General features: G+C 39.1%; 1 protein-coding gene across 4 annotated transcripts in view; it reads right to left on the bottom strand.

Annotated features, from left to right (window-relative positions):
- The window catches only part of DYM (dymeclin), a 603069-nt gene that overhangs the window by 549859 nt on the left and 27812 nt on the right, over positions 1-25398 (bottom strand). For 2 of the 4 annotated variants that reach the window (XM_077135503.1, XM_077135506.1), the window contains exon 1: positions 23698-23998. The exons of 1 other annotated variant lie outside the window; for it this stretch is intronic. The gene's annotated coding sequence lies outside the window, so the exon portion shown is untranslated. Of the gene's footprint in view, positions 1-23624; positions 23999-25398 lie in introns of those variants that run through there. One more of the 4 variants, XM_077135505.1, reaches the window with a different exon arrangement.

The following is a 25398-nucleotide window of genomic DNA, read 5'->3' as shown; positions in this document are numbered from 1 at the left end:
GATCCTCATTTCTTTTTATCCAGTGTCATTTTTTTTTTAATTTTTTATTAATTAAAAAAAAATTACAAGAAAGAAACACAAACATTCCTAACCATACACTCAGCAATTCACAATATTATCTGGTGTCATTTTTATCTTTTAATTGTAATGTAGCATGGAGAAGGGAAATTGACTCCATGGCAGAGCCAAAAGAACCTAAATTTAAACTACTCATGCCAGTATACCAACACTGTGTTCCAACCCTGTTCGATCCACACCTGAAGGTGTTTATCCACCTATTGTTAGGCCTACGCCGCTAACTGCTATTAGCACAAGTCCCTTGACATCTAGAGGATTGTAAACAAGTTGCTCAAGACTTTTTTTCTGTTTGTTTTAAAATATTCCACTGAAGTATATTCAAGGGTCACAAAGATTACCAGACAAATAAAATACTTTGAAAGATTTGATAAAAAGGAAATAGTAGTACCCTTAAGTAGACAGAAGAATACAAAATCTGTTCTACACTCTGTTCAGAATTAACGAAGTTAATGAGGAATCCCCAAAGGACCCAAAATACATATACTTTTCTTGTTTTTACGGTAAAAGGCAATTCACTTCAGTTTCAAATAAGGATTTGAAAGAAATAATCCATCTGGTAAAATTAGTCTAACTGTAAGAGCATGCAGGACACCAAATAATTAAGACGTAGTAAGAATGATGACGTGATTTAATATGTAAAAACAAACTCTGTGGTTTTGATTTATGAGTTAGGTAGTGTTCCCCAGCCCCTACTAATCATTATTCTACTCTCTGTCTCTACTTATTTGCCTATTCTAGATATCTCATATCAACAGAGTACTGATATGAGATATTTGATATGAGATATCAATATCAGTATTTGTCCTCTTGTGTCTGGCTTATTTCACTAAGCATGATGTTTCAATGATTCACCTACATTGTAGCATAAATCAGATCATCATTCCTTTTTACATCTCAATAATATTCCATCATTGTGTGTATATACCACATTTCGTTTATCCATTCATCTGTTGTTAGACACTTGGGTAGTTTCCACCTTTCAGCTATCCTTCAGATATCTGTCTCACTTTGGTAACAGGACGATGCTGGTGTTACAGATGAGTTAGGATGTGTTCCTTCATCTTCAGTTTTTGGGGAAGCATTTGAGGTCTAGTATTCATTCTTCTTTGAATGTTTGGTAAAATTCACCAGAGAAAGCCAACTCAGCAGGTGAACTCACTGCCCTCCCTCCTATGTGAGACATGATTGACTCCCTGAGAGATTTTAAACAGTCGAGAGGTTACCCTGGAAGTTATCCTTATGCATTATATAAATATCGCTTTTTACTTTATGGTATATTGGAGTCTAGAGGGACATACCTGAAACTGTTGAGCTGTGTTTCAGTAGCCTAGATTCTTAAAGACGACTGCATAAAGATATAACATTTACAATGTGACTGTGATTATGAAAACCTTGTGTCTGATGTCCCTTATACCTAGGATATGGACAGATGAGTAAAAAATAAATAAATATATACATATATTATAGAAGGAATAAAGGGTAAAATAAATTGGGTAGATGTAAATACTAATGGTCAATGAGAAGGATGGGTAAGGGGTATGGTATGTATGAGTTTTTTTAAATTTCTTTTTCTGGAGTGATGCAAATGTTCTAAAAAATTATCATGGTGATGAACACACAACTATGTGATGATATTTGAGCCACTGATTGTATATCAAGTACAGAATGTATTTGTGTGAAGACTTCTCAATAAAAAAAAGAGAAAAATTCACCAGAGAATTAATCTGGTCCAGCTCTTTTCTTTTTTAATGGTAATATATATATTTTTTTTACATGAGCAGGTACCAGGAATCGGACCCGACATGGCAGGCCTCCGGCATGGCAGGCGAGAATTCTGCCACTGAGCCACGGCTGCACACCCTATTAGTGGTAATTTATTTTTAATATTAATAAATATAGCACTTTTCATCATTTCACTCAACAGCTCAAAAAAATTCAATGATTTTTCACTACCTAAGAATTTAACCGTGACACTGAAGCCCCTACTCAAGTCTAATAGGAAAGTTCATTTTCCAATTTAATTCCATCTACCCTCTTAAACAGTGGTTTTCAAACTTAAATGTGGATAAAAACCACTTGAGGAGCATGCATTTTAAAAATGCAAATGCTTTCCCAGAGCCTGCCCATACCCAAAAAAAAAAAAAAATGCAAACGCTTAGAGCCCAAAGACTTAGAGTATCAAGGTGGAGATAATGCATTTGCATTTTTTTAAATGCTGAATTCAGATTTTGATACAACATTATAAATCAAGTCAGGACAAGCTATCTTCTCCATGCCTATTCATACTCATCCCCACCTCTGCTCCCGCTGTCCATGTTTTCCAATACCAGATTTGTCCCACAACACCTTAAACCATTTTCACTTCTGTACGTAGGGATCTCTTTTTTCCCCTATGTAATTTAGAGCACTCATTATCTTCATTACCCACGTGAAATGTAACTACCCTTCTGACATGCTTTGTTTTGATATCTGATTCTTAAACAGCTATTTAACTTTTCTGATCAGTTATTTCCCCATTTCAGTTTTACCATTTGTTCTAGTTTGCTAGCTGCTGGAATGCAATATACCAGAAACGGAATGGCTTTTAAAAAGGGGAATTTAATGAGTTGCTAGTTTACAGTTCTAAGGCCGTGAAAATGTCCCCATTACAACAAGTCTATAGTAATGTCCAATCAAAGGCATCCAGGGAAAGACACCTTGGTTCAAGAAGGCCGATGAAGTTCAGGGTTTCTCTCTCATCTGGAAAGGCACATGGTGAACACGGTCAGGGTTCCTCTCTCATCTGGAAGGGCACATGGCAAATACAGCATCATCTGCTAGCTTTCTCTCCTGGCTTCCTATTTCATGAAGCTCCCCGGGAGGCACTTTCCTTCTTCAACTCCAAAGGTTGCTGGCTCGTGGACTCTGCATTGTGGTGCTGCAGCATTCTCTGCTCTCTCTGAGTCTCTCATTCTCCAAAATGTTTCCTCTTTTATAGGACTTCAGAAACTAATCAAGACCCACTCAGATGGGTGGAGACATGTCATCCCCTAATCCAGTTTAACAACCGTTCTTAACTAAATCTCATCAACCAGGGAGATGATCCAATCACAGTCCCAAATACACAGCATTGAATAGAGACTATTCTACCTTTAAGAAATGGGATTTATATTAAAACATGACTTTTCTTAGGGGGCATACTTCCTTTCAAACCAGCACACCATTATAAGCAAAAACAATACTTAGAACAAGAAATTATATGCTCAACATTTTGTATTTAATTTGTGAAAAATCTGATGCATATATGAAATTCAATCTCTGATTTTTGTGTAATGACTATGTCCTGATTTAATGTACCTCAAACTGAAAGTAAACATTAGTGAGTTTGAAAATCCATGATAAACAAATTCTACCCTAACAAACACTCTCAAAATATGCACACAACACCCTAGTGCTATGCACACATTGTTCCAACCTAGATAGGGGACCTATATATCATAAATTATATTCAAAAATCCCTTATCTTCTAAAAGAGGAAAATAGACTCAAGAGACTTTAAAGAGAAACCTCAGAGTTGAAACAAGACACCAGAAAAGTAATTGTCAAATAATCTCTAGCCAAAGGACACTTAAATGACACAGGTGCCATTAGTCAATCAAGCAATGGAACATTCTCTTAAAGGCAACTATGTTCCAGGTACTATATTAAGTACAGTCGGGTACTGCACTGCAGAGAAATGACCATAACAAAAGTAAAAAGATGTAAGCCCACAAAAAATATGATATCAAAGGAGTGGCTTCCTAAACCAGTAGAGGTTAGGAAGCCACAATGTAACTGCCGGCCAAAGAAAACACTTACAAGAAGCACCTCAATTTACACAATGGAACCCTCAGAAGGCTAAAGAGTTAGAGACAAAGTATCACAGAAAACAAGGGCAAGATGCTGGAGAGTCCGCAAATTTTTTCACCTCAGTAGGATACCATCTGCAAGTTCTCCAGAAAAATCTGACTGGAGACTGCACCCTAACACCAAGACTAGGGAGGGTACCCCCTCTGTGGTACATGACCCATGGGTGTAAATCTCCCTGGCAATATAGGACGTGACTCCCTGGGTAAGCCTGGATCCAGCAGCATGAAATTGAGAAGGCCTCCTTGACCAAAGGGGGTAAAGAAATGAAACAAAATAAAGTTTCAGTGGCTGAGAAATTTCAAAGAGTTGAGAGGTCATTCTGAAGGTTATTCTTATGCATTATATACATATTACTTTTTAGTTTCCAGTGTATTAGAATAGCTAGAAGAAAATACCTGAAATTGTTGAACTGGAATCTAGTACCCCTGACTCTTAGTCTTTAGTGATAACTATATGGCTTTTATGGTATGACTATGTGATTTGTGAAAACCTTGTGACTGGCACTCCTTTTATCCAGTGTATGGGCAGATGAGTAAGAAAATAAAGACAAAACAATAAATAAATAATGGGGGGGGGAGATAAGGGGTATGAGATGCTTTAATTTTTTTTTTTAGAGTAATGAGAATGTTCTAAAATTGATTGTGGTACTGAATGCACAACTATATGACGACACTGAGAGCCATCAATTGTATACTTTGGATAATTATATGGTATGTGAACATATGCCAACAAAATTGCATTAAAAAAGATGAGAACCTATGGAAATCTATGCTTTCTTACAAAAACAAAAGCAATTGATTACAAAAAGAAAGACTGAGGAGGGCAATGGAGTAGAGGATGAAAACAAGACAAACTAAAATCTGATTCCTACCCAGTTACATAGTGGATTTCCCAGTACACAACACAGGACATTGAAGGATCCTTCTCAAAAGCACGAGGAAAAAGGCGCTGACATTTGAGATTCCACTACCACCACTTCCCATTTAAAAACCCAGACTGCCACCCTAATTAGACAAAGCCCATCACTCAACAAAATTCACTCATACAGAGATACCAATCAATTCTTTAGAGACACAATCTTAAATATGAATGGACAGCCAAAAATGACCAGACTTGGAAGGCAAGCCTCCAGCAAAAAATACAGAAACCAAAACAAACAGTAGAAAGGAATCATAGAAAACAAATGCTTCTGGGAAGAGAAAAAACTAAAAGTACTATCATCAGAGAGTTAAACAATAATAATAACAGCAACAATAATAGCAAATACTTATATAACACCTACTATGTCCCGAGGCACTAAGCTAAGTGCTTAAAAACACTGACTTACTTATTTAATCTTCACAACAACCTATGGTATAGTATTTTATTGCTCCAATGCCTGGATCACAGATCAGCAAACCATGGCCCAAGGGTCAGATCTAGCCGGCTGCCTGAACAAAGGTTTTTACATTTTTAAATGTAAAATTTTAAATGTTGTGGGGGGGGGGGGGGTGTAAAAAAAAGAATAGTTTGTGACAAGTGAAAATTATCAGAAATTTGAATTTTAGTGTTCCTAAAGTTTTATTGGGACACAGCCAGTCTCATCTGTTTATGGATTATCTATAGCTACTTTCATGATAAGCAGTTGTTACAGAGACTATATGTGGTACTCAACACACTACAAATTACAATAACACAACCATCTTGTAAGTGCAAGACCCATTTTTATGACTGCCTACCATATACATTGCCATCCGGTTGTCTCAATGGCATCTCAAACTCTACATGACTAATATTGAACTTTATATATATATATATATATATATATATATACCCCACCATCCCTATCTTTTTTTACACCACCCATTCAGATAGCCAAGTTCAGAGACATGCAGGAGAAGAAGCAAAAACAATCAGCATTTGCAGTGCATGTATTGCTAGATATTTAAGAAATAATTTCATTTAATTTTCTAACAAGCATATAAAGTAAACATAAGCCTCATTTAACAGATGAGAAAGGTTGAATAACATATCCAGGTTCATAAAGCAAGTTAAATAACAGAACTAGGATTCAAACCTAGAGTTTTAGGAAGTATGCAAGTTAGTCTGTCTATGGAAGCAGAGAAACTAATAACAAAGCATGGCAGAAAATACTAATAGCCTACCCCAATATCCAGTCTTCCTTTCCTTTCATTAACAGTCAATTTTTGACTGGGCACATTCCTGTCCAGCTAAAAGACCCATTTCTCACCCTCTCTTGCAGCCAATATGGCCATGTGCCTAAATTCTGGTTAATGCTGAATTATCATGTGGAGCTTCCAGTAAGTCTCCTTAAGGACGGTTAGCCACTTCTTTGTCCCTACCTCCATCCTACTGCTTGGAGCATGGATATTCTTAGCAGACGTTCCAATAGCCATTCTGGTAATGGAAATCAAGATCCACCCTCTAAAGATGAGAGTGGGAAGACAGAAAGAGGCTGGATCTCTAATGACTACAGGCATATCATACCAGCAGTGAATTGCCTACTTCTGGACTTCTTTCACAAGAGAAACAAACTAATAACTTATTTAAGCTACTATTTTTCAGGTCTCTGCTACTTATAGCCAAACCTAATCCTAATTCAAGCAGAAGGCTCTGAAATTATTCTAAGTGTAAGAGATTTTGAAGAGAGAATTGTAGAAATTCAGTAACTGACGCAAACTAAAAAAGAAACTTATTATTAGTCAGACGACACGCAAAAGGTAAAAGAAATAGTAGTAATTCTTCCAATGTTTTTATTGGAGTGTTACAGCCACTTCTGGCATCCATATTTCTAAAGAAATTAGGGAAGACATCAAAAAGTGGTAACCAGGGTGCTGAAAATAGATGGCAATTAATATTTTAAAACTTTAACTTATGTGTGAAACTAAAGCAAAAAAATGTTTATTTGGTACAAAATTTATATTTTGACTAGTGCATTTCCTAATATAACTTAAGTAGACAGCTTAAACACCATAGTACTTGGAACCTTGAGTAGGGCATGAGATTTTGTAGGTTTGTCCAGAATAACACCCCAATAAATCTCAGATTGGTTTGAACAGTAAATAAAAAAGTATTTGCAAAGTCCCCTTCAGGAATGGTGAGAAAGGGAGAAAATTCAACTTCCCCAAGTGGAGAATTCTTGATATTTTCACGAGCAGTGGGGACAACCAAAGCAAGCCCCCAGTCTTGGGGTTTGTTCGTATGAACTTAACCCCACAAAGGATAGGCTAAGCCTACTTAAAATTAGGCCTAAGATTCACGCCCCCCCCCCCCGCAAGAGAACCTCTTTTGTTGCTCAGATATGGCCTCTCTCTCCAGTCAACAAACAAGCAAACTCACCACCCTCCCCCTGTCTACACTGGACATGACTCCCAGGGGTGTGGACCTTCCTGGCAACATGGGACAGAAATCCTAGAATGAGCTGAGACTCAGCATCAAGGGACTGAGAAAACCTCCACCAAAACAGGGAAGAGTGAAATGAGACAAAGTGTCAATGGCTGAGAGATTCCAAACACAGTCTAGAGGTTATCCTGGAGGTTATTCTTAAGCATTAAACAGATATCACCTTGTCATTCAAGATGTATGGGTTAAAAATAAATAAATAATAGTGGGAAAAAATGTTAAAATAAATTTAGCAGATTGAAATGTTAGCGATCAATGGAAGGGAGGGGTAAGGGATATAGGATGTATGCATTTTTTTGTTTTCTTTTTATTTCTTTTTTCTGAATTGATGAAAATGTTCTAAGAAATTATCATGATGATGAATATACAACTATGTGATGATACTGTGAGTTACTGATTATATAACAAGAATGGAATGATCATATGGTAAGAATGTTTGTTTGTATATGGTTATGTTTCATAATAAAAAAAAAGTGGCAACCAAAATTGCTAAAGGAATGAAAAAAAATAAGACCTTTTAGTAAATAGGACTTATTTATAAAGTTATTCCCGACCCTATTAGCTTAAGTTATCTTATCCAGATATAGGAAACATAAGGCTAATTTACAAACTACTTACAAGCAGAACCTTAAACTCTGCTAACACTACAGAAAACAAGCTTAACAGCTGAGGCAAGTATTTAATAACACTCATTACACGTGTTTATAAGTGATGCACTAAAACACTCTACCGAGAGCCAGGACCTTCACATCTGGAGATGGTCCAGATTTCAATGACTATATCAGAATGTGGAACCCCACCAAAAAGCAAGAAATAAAACTAGATGATTTCTTGAAATCTTTTTTACCCCTAAGATTCAGCCTTTTCCTTGCACTGGGAATGTATGGGCAGCAGTGAATATCTTGCCACTCTGCTTTTCCGGCCCAAAGCGCTCAACCAGGCTCAGGGAAGAAACACTTGAGGAGGGGCCTCAAGTGCAAACCTCACAGTAGCTCATTCTGCTACTTCATTGGAAGAGTCTTAATTAAAAATCTTATCTTCCCACCAAACTGGAGGTGCCTCTATCTCTCACTTGGACAGATTCCCCACCCTCTCATCCTGCATGGGCATCAGCATTGCCCCAGAGTGACTTATGTCCTCAAGTATCAGTTTAGCATTCCACACATATTCTGATCATAATTACACAATAACTAAAAAAATAATAAAATGAAATATCATTAGATTGATATTTCTTTTAGTCTCCAGTATCTTAGAGCAGGTGGAAGTAAAAACCTAAAATTGTGGAACTGTAACCCATACTAAACTCTGAAATCTGTTCTACAACTAATTGTTGCAATGTGCTTTGAAATTTATTGCTTTTTTTTGTATATATGTTATTTTTCACAAAAAAGAAAAAAGTCAATTGTGATAATAAATGCACAGCAATATGATGATATTGTGAACCACTGATTATACACTTTGGATGATTACATGGTATGTGACTATGTAATATATATCAATAAAAAATATTTTTAAATTTAAATTTAAAAAAAGAGACCAAAACAAAATACATATAAACTTTATATTATGTCATTATATTACTTTTATACTTACTCACCTTTAATGTTCTCATTTTACCCAAGTCTATTACAAACCTAACAGGCACTTCCCATATATTTGTTTTCAGTCACTAACAAGAAAAGTGGAACACTCCTCTTGAACTCTAACCATTCCCATTATCTGCAACCCAAAATGAAAGATGACACTTTCATTGCATTTGTAGCGGCAAAGGAAATCACCTATTTTCTTAAATCTCTGCAAATACCTTATAGTAGGCAGAATAACAGCCTCCCCTTCTCCCCAAAAATGTCCATGTACCAATCTCCAGAATCTGTAATTATGTTACCTTCTATGGCAAAAGACCAAAACGGACTTTGATGGTGTGATTAAGTCAAGGCTGAGGAAGAATAGTCTGGATTATCCCAGTGGGCCGAATCTAAGCATGGGCCCTTAAAGGCAAAGGGCTTTTCCCAGCCATGGTCAGAGAGGAAACCATGACTATGGAAGAATAGTTGGCGAGATGATGCTGCCCGTTGCAGATGGAGGAAAGGGCCAGACGCTAAGGAATGTAGGCAGCTTCTAAAATCTGGAAAAGACAAGTAAACAACTCTCCCCTAGAGCCACCATAAAAGAATGTGGCCCTGTTAACACTTCAATTTCAATCCAGTGAGACCCAAGGTGAACTTCTATGGAACTGTAAAATAATAAAGCTGTATTGTTTTAAGCCACCAAATTTATGGCAATTTTTTACAGTGGCCACGGGAAACTCATACACACACATTAAACAATTTCTAACAATATATTAATAACCTAGAAGAGAAAAACATAATCAAGATGTCCAAACATTTATAACATCATAAGACATAATAATTTGCACTTGCTGCAGTATTTTTCACTTTTATATTTCTCCTGTCCTCACAAACACATTTAAAAGCCTGCAAAACTGACAATTCTTCACCCTATTTCATAGAAGGATGAGCCACATTAACCAAGAAAATTAGTTAGGATACCATGATCTACTAGAAAATTTAGGAGACAATTAACGCTGAATTTCTCAGTATCAAAAGAATAAGAATACATACCCTGCTTACTCCCTTTTTATCCAATTAATACCACATTTAAAAAATAGGTCCTTCTAGATATTGATATTATTGAGAGACTGCTATAATTGTTTTAGGTGTGTAACGGTATTATGGGTATAATAAAAATAGAGTGACAGTCTTTTAAAGATACATACTGGACTATCTACAGATGAAAACAGATGCCTATGATTTGCTTTAAAATAATTGGGGAAAGGGATAGGAATGGATAGGACTATAGATGAAATTAACCAGGCCATAGTTTAATAATTGTTGGAGTGGAGGACTTCCAGGAAGACAGCCGAATAGACTAGTTCAAGCTTAGCCCTGTTCCACGAAAAAGTTGGAGAAGGGACAGGAGGGCGACTGAGCTGGCGATCTGGGAGGCGGCTGACCTGAGAGAACCTTCTGCACCACATGTGGAAGCCCTGGTTGCAGAGGCTGAGGAACTGGCAGGAAGAAAACTGGAGCCTGGCGCCAAGGCGCAGAGCTGCAGAGCGCACAGGAGTGTACACACGGGAGCCCGGGACTAGGAAGTAAGCCAGGCCACATTCCTTGGGCGTGCTACCCTCACCAGCGCAGCCCCATGACTGGTGACACACCCCACACCTCACGCACCTGAACCCTGTCACCCATTTCCATTCCCCATGCACCAGGAGCCCCCAACCACCAGCCCCCAGTGCATGTACCTGCTCCATACTCCCATCCTAAGTCAGCCCAACCCACCTCTCCTGCAGCCCTCCCGAGCACTACCACCCCCTCCCTGTTCTGTGCAGGCTGTTGCCAGTGCATAAAGGTTGCAGGCACTAACCTCCATACCTAGGCTACCCCGGCTCCCCAGCCTACCCATACTGTCCGCACAGTCTCACCCCACCCCGCCTGAGCTCTGTACATCCATTTACAGCACTCCCAGGCACGCATGCACACAGGCACCCAATCATGTCATTCAGCTCTGGGAACAGCACTTTACAGCAGTCCTAGAACTGTGCATGCACACGGCCCTCAGTCATACTTCCCAGCTCTGAGAAAGTGCTAACCTGCACAGCTGGGTCACATCTGACCACAATCCGCGAAGGCATAACATTGACCTGCTGCCACAGCTCTATGCATGTGCACAAAGGGCCCCATGCCTAAGAACACGGCACACCAGGGTTACGCCCCACAGAATGGTGCACCCACACAGCTACATACTCCCTGGCCGCTGGGTGCCCACGTTCACAAACATCAGCATAACATATCCACCCTGTGCCTATACCTGCCATGAAACAAATCACCCCACTGAGTGCCCTCACCGTGCCCTGCTTCCTGCTGAACAACCATCCCACAAACACCAGGCCTTAGACTTGTGAAAGAAATCAACTCACAAAGTAAATCAATCAAGATATTTACTTGAAGACAGCAGAAGATCACTAAACATATCACAATGCAGACAGATAGAGCCCTGCTTAATAACCAAATTAAAACACCAGAGGAGACACAAATGCTAGAACTAATCAAAGATGTTCGTACAACTCTACCTAATAAAATAAATGAGATAGCCAATGACATCAAGGAGATCAAGAAGACAGGAGAGGAGCATAAAAAGGAATTTGAAAGACTAAATGGAAAAATAGTAGATATCACAGAGATTAAAGACTCTGTTGACCAAATAATAAACATACTAGAGGCACACAACACCAGATTTGAACAGACAGAAGAAAGAATAAGTAATATAGAGGACAGGATCATTGACTTCAAAGATTCAAAACAGCAAATGGCAAAAAAGATGGAAAAAATTGAATGGGAACTCAGGGAAATAATAGACAAAACAAAGCGTACAAATATAAGAATCATTGGTGACCAGGAAGGAAAAAAGAGGAGTAAAGGGCTAGGAAGAGTAATTAAGGATGTAATGGGAGAAAACTTCCCAACCCTCATAAAGGACATAAATACACAAGTCAAGTAAGCCCAAAGAACTCCAAACAGAATAAATCCAAACAGGCCTTCCCTGAGGCACATACTAATCAGTTTGTCAAATGTTGAAGAGAAGCAGAAAATCCTGAAAGTGGCAAGAAAAAAACAATCTACTGCATACAAGCAAAATCAAACAAGACTAAGTTCAGACAACTCAACTAGCACCCTGGAGGAGAGAAGGCAGTGGTATGATATATTCAAGATCCTGAAAGAGAAAGATTTCTAACCAAGAATTCTGTACCCAGCCAAATTATCCTTCAAACTCGAGGGACAGATTAAAGTTTTCACAGACGAAGAAGTCCTGAATGAATCTGTCAACAAGAGACTGGCCCTACAAGAAATACTAAAAGGAGTTCTGCTAGCCAAAAAAAAAAAGAAAAAAAAAAAAGGACAGGAGAGGGAGGTCTGGAGGAAGGCACAGAATTGAAGAGTACCACTAAGGGTAATTCAAAGAATACAAAGAGAAAGAGGGAAAAGAATATATACATCTGACTTCCAGGCCAAGATGGCGACTTAACAACATGTGCATTTTAGTTCATCCGCCAGAACAACTACTAAATAACCAGAAACAGTACAGAACAGCTCCTGGGGCCACGTCAGTGACCAGACACACAGCATACCCCAGTCTGGACCAGCTGGACCAGTGCGAGCACCCCCCAGAACCATGAGTTCCCAAAGCTGTGGCAGCCAGCGCCCCTCCCCCACAGGCGGCTTCCCAGAGGGGAAAGGAAAGCACTTTACCAGCAGCAGGCACTGGGCACACTCAAATGCCAATTGTGGAACTAATTAACAAATTCTGACTACTAAAAATAGGCCCCCAGCTTAGGTGAACCTGATCAGAGTGGAGGCTGCTCATTTTTGCCCAGGCCCCAAGGGGGCAGGGATGACAGAAAAAGAGGGAAAAAAAAAAAGAAGGAAACAGAGGTTTTTGTGGCTGCGTATACAAAGGCTTGACTGCCTCTGGATACAGCGGCAGGACTTTTCAGGCTGCAACTTCCCCAGGCATAGGCAGAAGTGAGCTCTTTGGGGGGCTTGTCTGGAGCCTGTGCCTTCCCCAGGGGAGGGGGGAAGCCCAACTCAGGTAAAATCCCACCATCAGGGAATTCAGACACCAGGGCTTGGTAATTTGAAGCCATTAAAACCAGCCTACAACCTCTCCTCTGTCTCCAACATGCCCCCGGCAGGGAGAGTCTGCCAAAGTTAAAGGTACCACATCATCTTATGCTGTTGGGACCTGCAGTTAGACAAGCGCCACATACTGGGCAGGATAAGAAAAACAGAGTCCAAAGACTTCACAGGAAAGTCTTTCAACCTGCTGGGTCTCACCCTGAGGGAAAACCGACACAGGTGACTCTTTCCTCCTGATAGGAGGCCAGTTTGGTCTGGGAAAATCTGGCTGGGGTCTATAATATCTAAGTAGACCCTCCTAAGTTTGGGGGGGGGGGTGAGGCACCAAACAAGCAGGGCAAGAAACAAGAAAACAAGAACTGAAGAATTCTCCTCTGTTAAACAAAACTTAAGCTAAAGGTCCAGATAAAGCTGAACGGAATGTCAAAGAACAGAGAGACAACAAATTCATCCAGCAAGAAAACCCTAGATAAAAGAAGTGAAAGCAATCTCAAGAATAAACTAATTAAGGTGATTAACTGCCTAGATGCCAGGAAAAAATAACAAATCACACTAGGAAAATTGAAGATATGGCCCAGTCAAAGGAACAAACCAACAATTCAAATGACATACAGGAGCTGAAACAATTAATTCAGAATGTACGAACAGACATGGAACACCTCATCAAAAACCAAATCAATGAATTGAGGGAGGATATAAAGAAGGCAAGGAAAGAACAAAAAGAAGAAACTGAAAGTCTGAAAAAACAAATCACAGAACTTATGGGAATGAAAGACACAGTAGAAGAGATGAAAAAAAAAATGGAAACCGACAATGGTAGATTTTGAGACACAGAACACAGGATTTCAAAACTGGAGGACGGAACATCTGAAATCAGACAAGAAACAGAAACTATAGGGAAAAAAATGGAAAAATATGAGCAGGGACTTAGGGAATTGAAAGACAATATGAAGCACATGAATATACGTGTTGTGCGTGTCCCAGAAGGAGAAGAGAAGGGAAAAGGAGGAGGAAAACTAATGGAGGAAATTATCACTGAAAATTTCCCAACTCTTATGAAAGACTTAAAATTACAGATCCAAGAAGTGCAGCGTACCCCAAAGAGAATAGATCCAAATAGACATATTCCAAGACATTTAATAATCAGAATGTCAGAGGTCAAAGAGAAAGAGAGGATCTTGAAAGCAGCAAGAGAAAAGCAATCCATCACATACAAGGGAAGCCCAATAAGACTATGCACAGACCTCTCAGCAGAAACCATGGAGGCGAGAAGACAGTGGGATAACATATTTAAATTATTAAAAGAGAAAAACTGCCAACCAAGAATTCTATATCCAGCAAAATTGTCCTTCAAAAATGAAGGAGAAATTAAAACATTTCCAGACAAAAAATTACTGAGAGAATTTGTGACCAAGAGACGAGCTCTGCAAGAAATACTAAAGGGAACACTAGAGACAGATACGAAGACAGAAGAGAGAGGTATGGAGAAGAGTGTAGAAAGGAAGACTACGCGTAAAGGTAAAAAGAAGGAAAATTAGATATGACAGATAAAATCCAGAAGGCAAAACAGCAGAAGAAAGTACTACCCATGCAGTAATAACATTGAATGTTAATGGATTAAACTCTCCAATCAAAAGACATATTCTGGCAAAATGGATTAAAAAACAGGACCCATCTATATGCTGTCTCTACTCAAAGGACACGAGGCCAAGGATACAAATGGACAGTTACACACCAATGTTTATAGCAGCATTATTAACAATTACCAAGAGATGAAAACAGCCAAAATGTCCATCAACAGAGAGTTGACTAAACAAACTGTGACATTTACATAAGATGGAATATTATGCAGCTGTAAGACAGAATAAAGTTATGAAGTATGTAACAACATGAATGGACCTTAAGGACATTATGCTGAGTGTGATTAGCCAGAAACAAAAGGACAAATACTGTATGATCTCACTGATATGAACTGACATTAGTGAATAAACTTGGAATATTTCCTTGGTAACAGGGACCATCAGGAGATAGAAATAGGGTAAGATATTGGGTAATTGGAGCTGAAGGGATGCAGATTGTGCAACAGGACTGAATATAAAAACTCAGAAATGGACAGCACAATATTACCTAACTGTAATACAATTATGTTAAAAAAAACTGAATGAAGCTGCATATAAGAATGATAGAGGGAGGAGGGCTGGGGCATAAATGAAATCACAAAGAAAAGATAGACGATAAAGATTAAGATGGTGTAATCTAGGAATGCCCAGAATGTATAATGATAGTGACTAAATGTACAAATTTAAAAACGTTTTTGCATGAGGAAGAACAAAAGAATATCATTACTGCAGTGTGCTGAAATTAGAAGGTACTTAATATTTTAAAATTTCAACTAATGTGTGAGACTAAAGCAAAAAATGTTTATTTGGTACAAATCTATACTTTGACTAGTGCATCTCCTAATATAACTTATGTAGATAGCTGACTGAACACCTTAAGTACATGGAACTTTGTATAGGACATGAGATTTTGTTGGTTTGTCCAGGTGATGTCCTGATGAATCCCAGAGTGATTTGATCAGTGAGTGGAAAAGTATTTGCAAAGTCCCCTTCGGGGAATGGTGAGAATGGGGGAAAACTCAACTTCCCCAATTGAATTCTTGATATTCTCACAAGCAGTGTGGACAACCAAAGCTATAGGCTGAGCCCCCAGTCTCGGGATTTGTTCATATGAAACTTAACCACACAGGGGATAGGTCAAGTCTACTTAAAATTAAGCCTAAGAGTCACCCCCAAGAGAACCTCTTTTGTTGCTCAGATGTGGCCTCTCTCTGCTTGCTGTGTTTCAGCCAACACAGCAAGCAGACTTACCACCCTCCCCCTGTCTACGTGGGACATGACTACCAGGGGTGTGGATCTTCCTGGCAGCATGAGACAGAAATCCCAGAATAAGCTGAGATTCAGCATCAAGGGATTGAGAAAAACTCTAGAATGAGCTGAGACCCAGCATCAAGGGATTGAGAAAACCTTCTCAACCAAAAGGGGAAAGAGTGAAATGAGACAAAGTGTCAATGGCTGAGAGATTTCAAACAGAGTCGAGAGGTTATTCTGGAGGTTAATCTTACGCATTAAGTAGATATCACCTTGTCCTTCAAGATGTCGTGGAGAGGCTGGAGGGAACTGCCTGAAAATGCAGAGCTGTGTTCCAGTAACCATGTTTCTTGATGATGATTGAACAATGATATAGCTTTCACAACGTGACTCTGTAATTGTGAAAACCTTGTTTCTGATGCTCCTTTTATCTACCTTGTCAACAGATGAGTAGAACATATGGAGTAAAAATTCAATAATGGGGGAACAAATGTTAAAATAGATTTAGTTTGAAATGCTAGTGATCAATGAAAGGGATCAGTAAGGGGTATGGTAGGTAAAAAATTTTTTTCTTCTGTTTGTTATATTTTTCTGTTGTCTTTTTATTTCTTTTTCTGAATTGATGCTAATGTTCTGGGAAATGATCATGATGATGAATATGCAACTATGTGATGATATTGTGAATTGCTGAGTGTATGTGTTGGGAATGTTTGTGTTTCTTGTAATTTTTACTGGCTATAAGGGAAATGCAGATCAAGACCGCAATGAGATACCACCCCACACCTGTAAGAATGGCTGTTATTAAACAAACAGGAAACTATAAATGTTGGAGAGGGTGTGGAGAAACTGGAACACTTATGCACTGCTGGTGGGAATGTATAATGGTGCAGTCATTATGGAATACTGTTCAGCAGTTTCTTAGGAAACTAAATAGAGTTGCCCTATGACCCAGCAATAGCACTACTTGGTACATACCCAGAAGAGCTGAAAGCAATGACACAAACAGACACTTGCACACCAATGATCATAGCAGCATTATTCACAATCGCCAAAAGACGGAAACAAACCAAATGCCCATCAACAGGTGAGTGGATCAACAAAATGAGGTATATACATACGATGGAATATTATGCAGCAGTAAGACAAAATGACGTCCTGAAGCATGTGACAAGACGGATGAGCCTTGAGGGCATAATGCTGAGTGGCATTAGCCAGACACAAAAGGATAGATACTGCATGAGTCCACTTTTATGACCAGCTGTTCTAGTTTGCTAGCTGCCGGAATGCAATATACCAGAAATGGAATGGCTTTTAAAGGGGAATTTAATAAGTTGCTAGTTTACAATTCTAAAGCTGAGAAAATGTTCCAATTAAGTCTACAGAAATGTCCAATCTAGGGAAAGCTAGTGTGGTTCAAGAAGGCCGATGATGTTCAGGGTTTCTATCTCAAAGTGAGAAGGCACATGGTGAACACAGTCCGGGCTTCTCTCTCAGCTGGAAGGGTACATGGTGAACACGGCATCATCTGCTAGCTTTCTCTCCTGGCTTCTGGTTTCATGAAGCTCCCCAGGAGGCATTTTCCTTCTTCATCTCCAAAGGTCGCTGGCTGGTGGACTCTCTGCTTCGTGGTGCTGCGGCATTCTCTGCTCTCTCCGAATCTCTTTCATTCTCCAAAATGTTTCCTCTTTTATAGGACTCCAGAAACTTATCAAGACCCACCCAAATGGGTAGAGACATGTCATCACCTAATCCAGCTTAACAAACACTCTTGATTAAATCACACCTCCAGGGAGATGATCCAATTACAGTTTCAAACATACAGTATTGAATAGGGATTATTCTGTCTTTATAAAATGGGATTTAGATTAAGACACGGCTTTTCTAGGGACATACATCCTTTCAAACCAGCACACCAGCATAAAGGTATACTTAGAAGCTTATAATACAGAAGATAGGGGAGTTAGAGATACACAGAAACTAGAGATGGTTGAACAGTTAGCTAATGAGGCTGAACTTCAACATAAGGGAATAGATAGGAATAAAGGTGGTTCTCTAGTGGGTCTAGATGTAATATTACCATATTGAAGATGAACAAGATTGAAAGCGGTTGTATAGATCTATGAGGTAATGAGTTCTTGTAAGAATTACCTCAAAGACATGATTCTTGTATAAAGAGTGTTTAAGTCCAGGGTACAAGGGGAAAACCACTATTGCATGCTATGAGCTATGTTCAAAAGAAAACCATCAGCACACCACAGCAACAGCAGAGGTAAGTAATGGGGTGAGGGACAAGAGTTAAGAGGAGGTTTAGATTTCCTATTTGGCAAGGGTGTATTTATTGGTTTTCTTTCTCTTGGGGACAATGAAATTATCTAAAATTGAGAATGTTGATGGACTGTGGACTTTGGGCCTTCTACATGATGCCTGATGAATGCACGTAGCTGAAGGATGCATTGATGGAGAAGTAGATTGGCGAATGATGGTGTATACTTATGAACAAAGGTTGTGCTGCCACAAAAAGGAACAAAGTCATGAGGCATGCAACAATGTGAATGAACATGTGGGACATCTGGTGAGACAAAATAAAAAACAAAAGAACGACAATGGTATAGTCACCTTTAGAAAATGCTCATAAGAAAATGGGGACCTAGATCATAAGCTTTTAGAGCAGACACATTAAGTCTGGAGTGGTGATTAATATTTCTGGATTTTGAGAGGTTGTTTTATATATATAACCCCATAATTTAGAGATAAGAACGAAGCCAAACAGGTTGGAGTTAAAGTAATTCAGAACATAGGGGTAAGAAAGATAATATCTATATTTTAGAACCACACATACTCTTTGAGACCAATGAAAGAAAGGTTTATTCGATCTGGAACTGAAATTTTCTGTAGTGCATAATCAAATCCAACCTAGCTCATTTGAACAGCTGAAACACAGGGAGCACAGAATAAGAAAAAGGTCCTTTAATCTTGTATAGGTATTGTAATGCCTGGAAACATCCTAGAGTATATTAAGCAGATAGTTAAAAAGTATTGACAAATTCCCCTGAGGGAGGAGAGAAAGAATATGGAACTACTAACCATTGCGATCAGGGAATCCCCTAATACTGTGTCAAACTTTAGGGACATCCAAATCAATAGGCCATGCCCTCAATCATGAGGCTTTCTCTTGTGAAGCTTATGTAGGTAGCACAGAAATTTAGACTACGTATAGGCATGACTAAGAATCACTTCTGGAAGACCTCTTTTGTTGCTCAGATGTGGCCTCAGTCTCTCTAAGCCCAACCCTACAGGGGACATGACATCCAGGGGAGAAAGTCTCCTTGGTAATGTAGGAGATGACTCTAGGGATGAATCCAAACAAGGTACCGTGGGATCAACAATCCCATCCTGACCAAAAGGGGGAAAAGAAGTTTAACTAATAAAGTATCAGTTGCAGAGAGAGTTCAAATAGAGTCGAGAGGCTACTCTGGAGGTTGCTCTTACACAAGCTTCAGGTAGACCTTGCTACCTATCATAACCTTGCAAACCCCCAACCAGGAACCATCATTCCAGTCAATCCCTAAGAACACCTAGGGTAATATATAAGATTCCACAAGGGTTTCATGCATTAGTGTAACTTTCCAGAAACCTACAACCTCCAGGTGGGTCCCTGGACCAGATAAGTCATGAAACCTAGCCAACCTCTCCAGAACATCAGATAGTTCTATCTCCCTACCCCATATTAGTGACAGACCCTTCCAATATCAAAAAGTGAGAATGGCCACAGCCCAAACAACCCTAAAGAGAGTTATGGAAAGATCAAAGGTGATGTTGGAGTTATACAGAAAAGGTAGGATTTAACAAATGAATATGAATGCTGAATCTTTAAACTGATATCTTTTAGTCTCCAGTATTTTAGAGCAGCTAGAAGTAAAAACCCAAATTGTGAAATTACAACCCATGTCAAACTCTGAAATATGTTCTACAACTAATTGTGGTGCTGTGCTTTGAAATTTACAGCTTTTTTGTATATATGTTACATTTCACAAAAAAAGGAAAAAAAAGTCGATTGTGATGATACAAAAATAACAAAGCCCTCTAGCCTCCTATATTCTAGAGCAACTAGAAGAAAAATATGAGAGGATCATATGGTAGCCCATGACAAACTCTAGGATCTGTCCTGTAACCACCTGTCAAAGAGTGTTTTGGAAACTATTGCTTTTTTATTTCTTTGCTTTGTATATATGTTATACTATACAATTCAAAAAGTTTAAAAATAATAATAACAATAATTGTTGGAGTTGGTAATAAGTACCTAGGGGTATATTATATTATTCTACTTTTGTCTGTGTTTCAACTTTTCTATATTTAAAAGTACTAAGCAGTGCATATCTATGAGGTTAGCCATAATGTTAAAAAAAAAAAAAAGGAACAAAATAGTAAGTGTTATTGAAGATCTGGAAAAACTGGAACCCTTGTACACTGCTGGAGGGAATGTAAAATGGTGTAGCCATTGCAGAAAACATTTGGCATTCCTCAACAAGTTAAATGTAGAATTACCATATGACCCAGCAATTCCATTTCCAGGTATACACCCAAAAGAACTGAAAACAGATATTCAATAAATGCCTGTACATTAGTGTTCACAGCGAGACTATTCACAATAGCCAGAAGGTAGGGGAAAAAATGCTCAACAACTGATGAATGGATAAACAAATTGTGATACATACATACAATGGAATATTATTCAGCCATAAAAAGAATTAAATATTGATAAATGATTCAATGTAGATGAACCTGGAAAATATTGTGCTAAATGAAAGGCTGACACAAAATGTCACACATTGTATGATTCCATCTATATGAAACATCTAGAATAAGTAAATCTATGGAGACAGCAGACTAGAGGTTGCCAGTAGCTGGGTAGAGAGAGGAATAGAGAGTGACTGCTTAATGGACACAAGATCTTCTTTTGGGACAATGAAACTGCCTTGGAACCAGATAGAGGTGATGGTTGTACAACATTATGACTGTACTAAATGCCGCTGAATCATACACTTAAAATAGCTAATGGTTAATTTTATGTTATGTGAATTTTACCTAATTAAAAAAACTGTAGCAAAACAAAAAAGGCTTGACCTATTTTACCAAGAGGCTTCTTAATAGATTTAATACTTTAATCTCATTTCTATGGCATTGCCCTGATTCAATTTCCTGCCACTTAATCAATTTGCAACTGATAGTTTTGTTGATCACTCTTCTTTAATCCCAAACTTAACCTGACCATTTACCAACCTTAAGATCTTAAGCAAGTCACGTAACTTCAAAAAGACTGGCTATTCATCTGAATGGAAATACTAATACTCACCCTGTCTATTCCTCAGAGTTCCCAAGATTATTATTAAGTTAAAACTGCAAAGCAGGGTAACAATTCTAGTAACCCATATATTCCTAAAGTTCATGCTCAGCAGCAACCATTCAGTTACTCCCCCATAACTGTCTTTCCATCCACTTTCAGTTCCTTCCCTGAACTGAGCCCTCAATTCATCAGCCCGTTCCTCCAATAAGGTTACACTCCTATCCATTGTCTCACCTTCCATGTTTTCAACTTTCAGCACAGCACCTTCTCTTTTCTACACATGACTCTCTCCAACATCCCCCCATCACAGCACGTTACAATCAAACTGTGGAAAGTCAAAGATAAAGAGAGAATTCTGGAAACCACAAGACAGAAGCCACACATCATGTATAAGGGAACCTCAATAGTATTTGTGCCAATTTCTCATCGGAAACCATGAAAGCACAAAGGCAGTAGGAAAGTATATTTAAAATTCTGAAAGCAAAAACTGTCAGCCAAGAATTCTATATTCAACAAAACTGTCTTTCAGAACATTCCCAAATAAACAAAAGTTGAGGGAGTTCATCACCACTAGATTACCCTTCAAGAGTCAAAAAGAGAGTTGGGCAAATTAAAAGGAAGGGACAATAGACAGCAGGTTAAAGCCACATGAAGAAATAAAGACCTTCAGTGAAAGGAACAATAATGTAGGTAAATAGAAATGCTAGTACTATTGGTTTGGTTTTTTTTTTTTTTGCTTGTTTTTTGAGTTTGTAATTTCCTTTCATACTCCCTCCCTACATGATCTAAAGAGCAAATGTATAAAATGTAATGATAAACCAGTAGTTATGGATGTATAATGTATAAATGTGTAATTTATGACAAGAACTACATAAAGGTGGGAAAACAGAGAGGTATACAGTTTGTGCATACTATTGAAATTAAATTAGTATCAAAACAAGATTATTAAAGATTTAGAACGTTAAATTTAAGCCTCATGGTAACTACAAAGAAAATATTGGATAATAAGCAAACTCATAGAGACAGAAATTAAGAGTGCATGTTGTCAAGGGTGCGGTGCAGGGAGAATGGGTAGTTAATGCATAATGGGTATAGGGTTTCTGTTTGGGAAAATGGAAAAGTTTTAGTTAATGGAAGGCGGTGAACATACTGCAATACTGTGAACGTGATTAATCCCACTGAATGGTATGCTTAGGAGTGTTTGAGATGTTTCCCAAGTTTATGTTGTATATATGCTTCCACAATTAAAAAAAGAAAAAGAAAGCGCAAGTAAAAAAACATGACAATTAAAACTACTACATGATCATGGATGGGATCTAGCAAGGAAGGAGAAAAGATTCAAAGAAACATTATTGGGACATACGAAAAAAATGGGATAGAGGCTGTAAGTTTTATATCTTGAACGTGATAAATGCACTTAAGGTGGTTACATAACTGAATATTTGTTCTCAGCAAATGTGCATAACAGTATTAAGTGTTCAAGGAGCATAACGTAAACAACCTACACTCGTGTTCAGGAAATGGATGGATGGAAAGATGGAATGATATGGCAAATGCGCAAATGTTAAAACTGATGGATCTGGGTATGTGGAAGGGCTTAGGGCTATGTTAGAGTTCACTGTATGAAATCTGTAGTATTTTTTTAACTGTCCTGTAAGTTTGAAGGTATAGTAAAAGAAAAAGTAAAATAAAATAAAATGAACCATCTTTGTTCTGTTTAAAAAAAGAAAAAAAAGTATTGCTCAAACAAATCCATAGAGACAGAAAATAGATTCAGCGTTTCTCAGGGGCTAAGGACAGGGAAGAATCGGGAGCGACTGCTAATGCAAATGGGGTTTGTTTGGGGGTAATCAAATGTTTCGGAATTGGGCAATGGTGATAGCTGCAGAGCCTTGTGACTATTCTAACATTACTGAATTGTACTTCAACAGTACTTTTAAAGGGTATATTTTATGGTTTGTGTATTATATCTTAATTTTAAAAAAAATAAATAAAGCCACTATTGTTCAACCTGCCCATCACACGCCCATTTGTCAAACCAACACCACCCCATCTCCGGAAGCACCGACTCCCTGGTCGGTGTGCCCCCAACTCCCAACACCAATTCGGACATAGGTCCCTCTCGCGGTCTTAACATCCCTCCCGCACCCCTCGGTCTAAGCGCCACTACTGCCCTGAAAGGTCCCCAATACCACCGCGACCTGCGGCCCGACTCTCACAGCTCCGGCCCAGCCCCGCCAAGAGTGGCCCAGCGCCTCGGTCGGCAGAGACCTTGCTCCCCCCTCTGGCTGGGTCACCTCTCACCCCCGGGCGCTGACCCGCGGAGGGTGGGAGTCCGCTTACCCACTCCGACAAGGGGCAGCAGTGCCCCGCCAGGCTTCCAGAGCCGCGCTGCAGGGGAGGCGCCCCAGCCCACCTGTGTCAGACGGCGGGTAGATCCACTTCCAGCTCCCGCAACCTAAGAGTGGAGGCACGGGGGTTTCGGGAGATGCGGCTATCGCCGCCACAGCCGCGGCCTGGGTGGAGACCGCCGGCTCAGGCCTCCGTGTTTGCACGTCCGCGCAGCCCCGGCTGCAGCTCCAGCCCCGGCTCGGCTAGGGATCCGGCTCCCGGACCTTGTCGGTGCGGAGGGCCGGAGCTAGGAGAGAAGGGGGAAGCGGCGAAGAACGTAGCTAGGGGCCAGAGGCCCACCCCTGCGAGCCAGCAGTCACGTGGGCGGGCGGGCGCGGCCTTCTGGGAAATGTAGTCCCAGGCGTTACTCGAGGTTCCGCCCCCATAGGGCCTCCTGGGCAACGGCAAAGCCACGTGGCGGAATTGAAAACACTCAAAAGCCCTCCCTCAGAGGTAACGCTAAATTGCTATAGACCTTCTGTGTGGGGTGATGGTCGGGTTTTGGTAATGCGCGGTAGTGATTCACAGAGCAGAACCCTGTTAATGTAATTAACAACACTGAATTACGTATTTGTGGATAAAAGGGAAAATTTTAGGTTGTATATATATTATTAGAATAAAATTTTTAAAGAAACATAGAACTGTACAACACAGTGAACCCTAATGTAAACTATGGGCTGTAGTTAATAATATAATGTTTCATCAGTTGTAAGAAAGGTACCACAGTAACTGGGGTTTGGGAGGTGGGTATCATGGGAACTCTATTTTCTGCATGATTTTTCTAGAAATCTACAACTTCTCCAATAAAAAAAAAAAAAAATGTCAAGCCCTTCCCCAGGCTAGAGTGGTTGCTCATCCTGAACCATTTGTTTTGGTAGCTTTACTTTATTAAGGTCCCTGTTAATTCCAATTAAATTGCCATTCCGAAGTCAATTCCTTACAGATCTCTGAAAAGGCTGAAAATAGGAAAAGTAATTTTTTAAACATTTTTATTGTGAAATATAATTTATAAACTGAAAAGTGATCAATTTCAAAGTTCAGTTTAACAAATAATTATAGAGCAAATTTCAAAGTATAGTATAGGTTACAATTCCAGGATTTCAGGTATTTCCTTCTGGATGTTCTAATACACTAGAAACTAAAAAAGAAATATCTACATAATGATTCAGAAGTCGTAATCATGTTAAAGCCTAACTTCTTTGTTACAACTCCTCCGTTTCATTTGCTTGTCTCTTCAATCTTCAGGGATATTTAAGCAATGACCATTCTAACTTCAAGTTAAAAAAGGATGTCAGATTACAGGGTAGGGGAATGCAACTGGTTGATGTTCTGGGAGAGACTGATAGCTCTAAGTTTCAGGGCTTATCCAGCAGAGGAAAATTATGGAGGTTTAAAGTTTATAAAAATAAACTTAATAAGTAAAACTTCTATAGAGTCTTAGATAGAACCCTGGGTTAGGACTGGTAACTTTTGAAGGAGGCTGCTCGCAGGGCTTGTTGGAAAGGGCAGCCCCGCAGGAATAAATATTGATATGCAATTTGTGCTAAAAGCACGGAATTTGGAGTCAAATGAACTGTGGTTACCAGAATAGTAAATATACTTGAGCAATTATTTCACCTCCCCCAGCCAGTTTCCTTATCTAAAATAAATGCTTGCCACTGACGATGCTGCTCTTACAGGTTTATTGACATCAGTAATGATAATTAACAATTCACATCATGAGTTA

Source organism: Tamandua tetradactyla, chromosome 18 (genome assembly GCF_023851605.1).
Source record: "Tamandua tetradactyla isolate mTamTet1 chromosome 18, mTamTet1.pri, whole genome shotgun sequence".
Lineage (NCBI taxonomy): Eukaryota > Metazoa > Chordata > Mammalia > Pilosa > Myrmecophagidae > Tamandua > Tamandua tetradactyla.
Note: the sequence above shows the minus strand (reverse complement) of the source record. Positions and strands in the feature narration are given on the sequence as shown.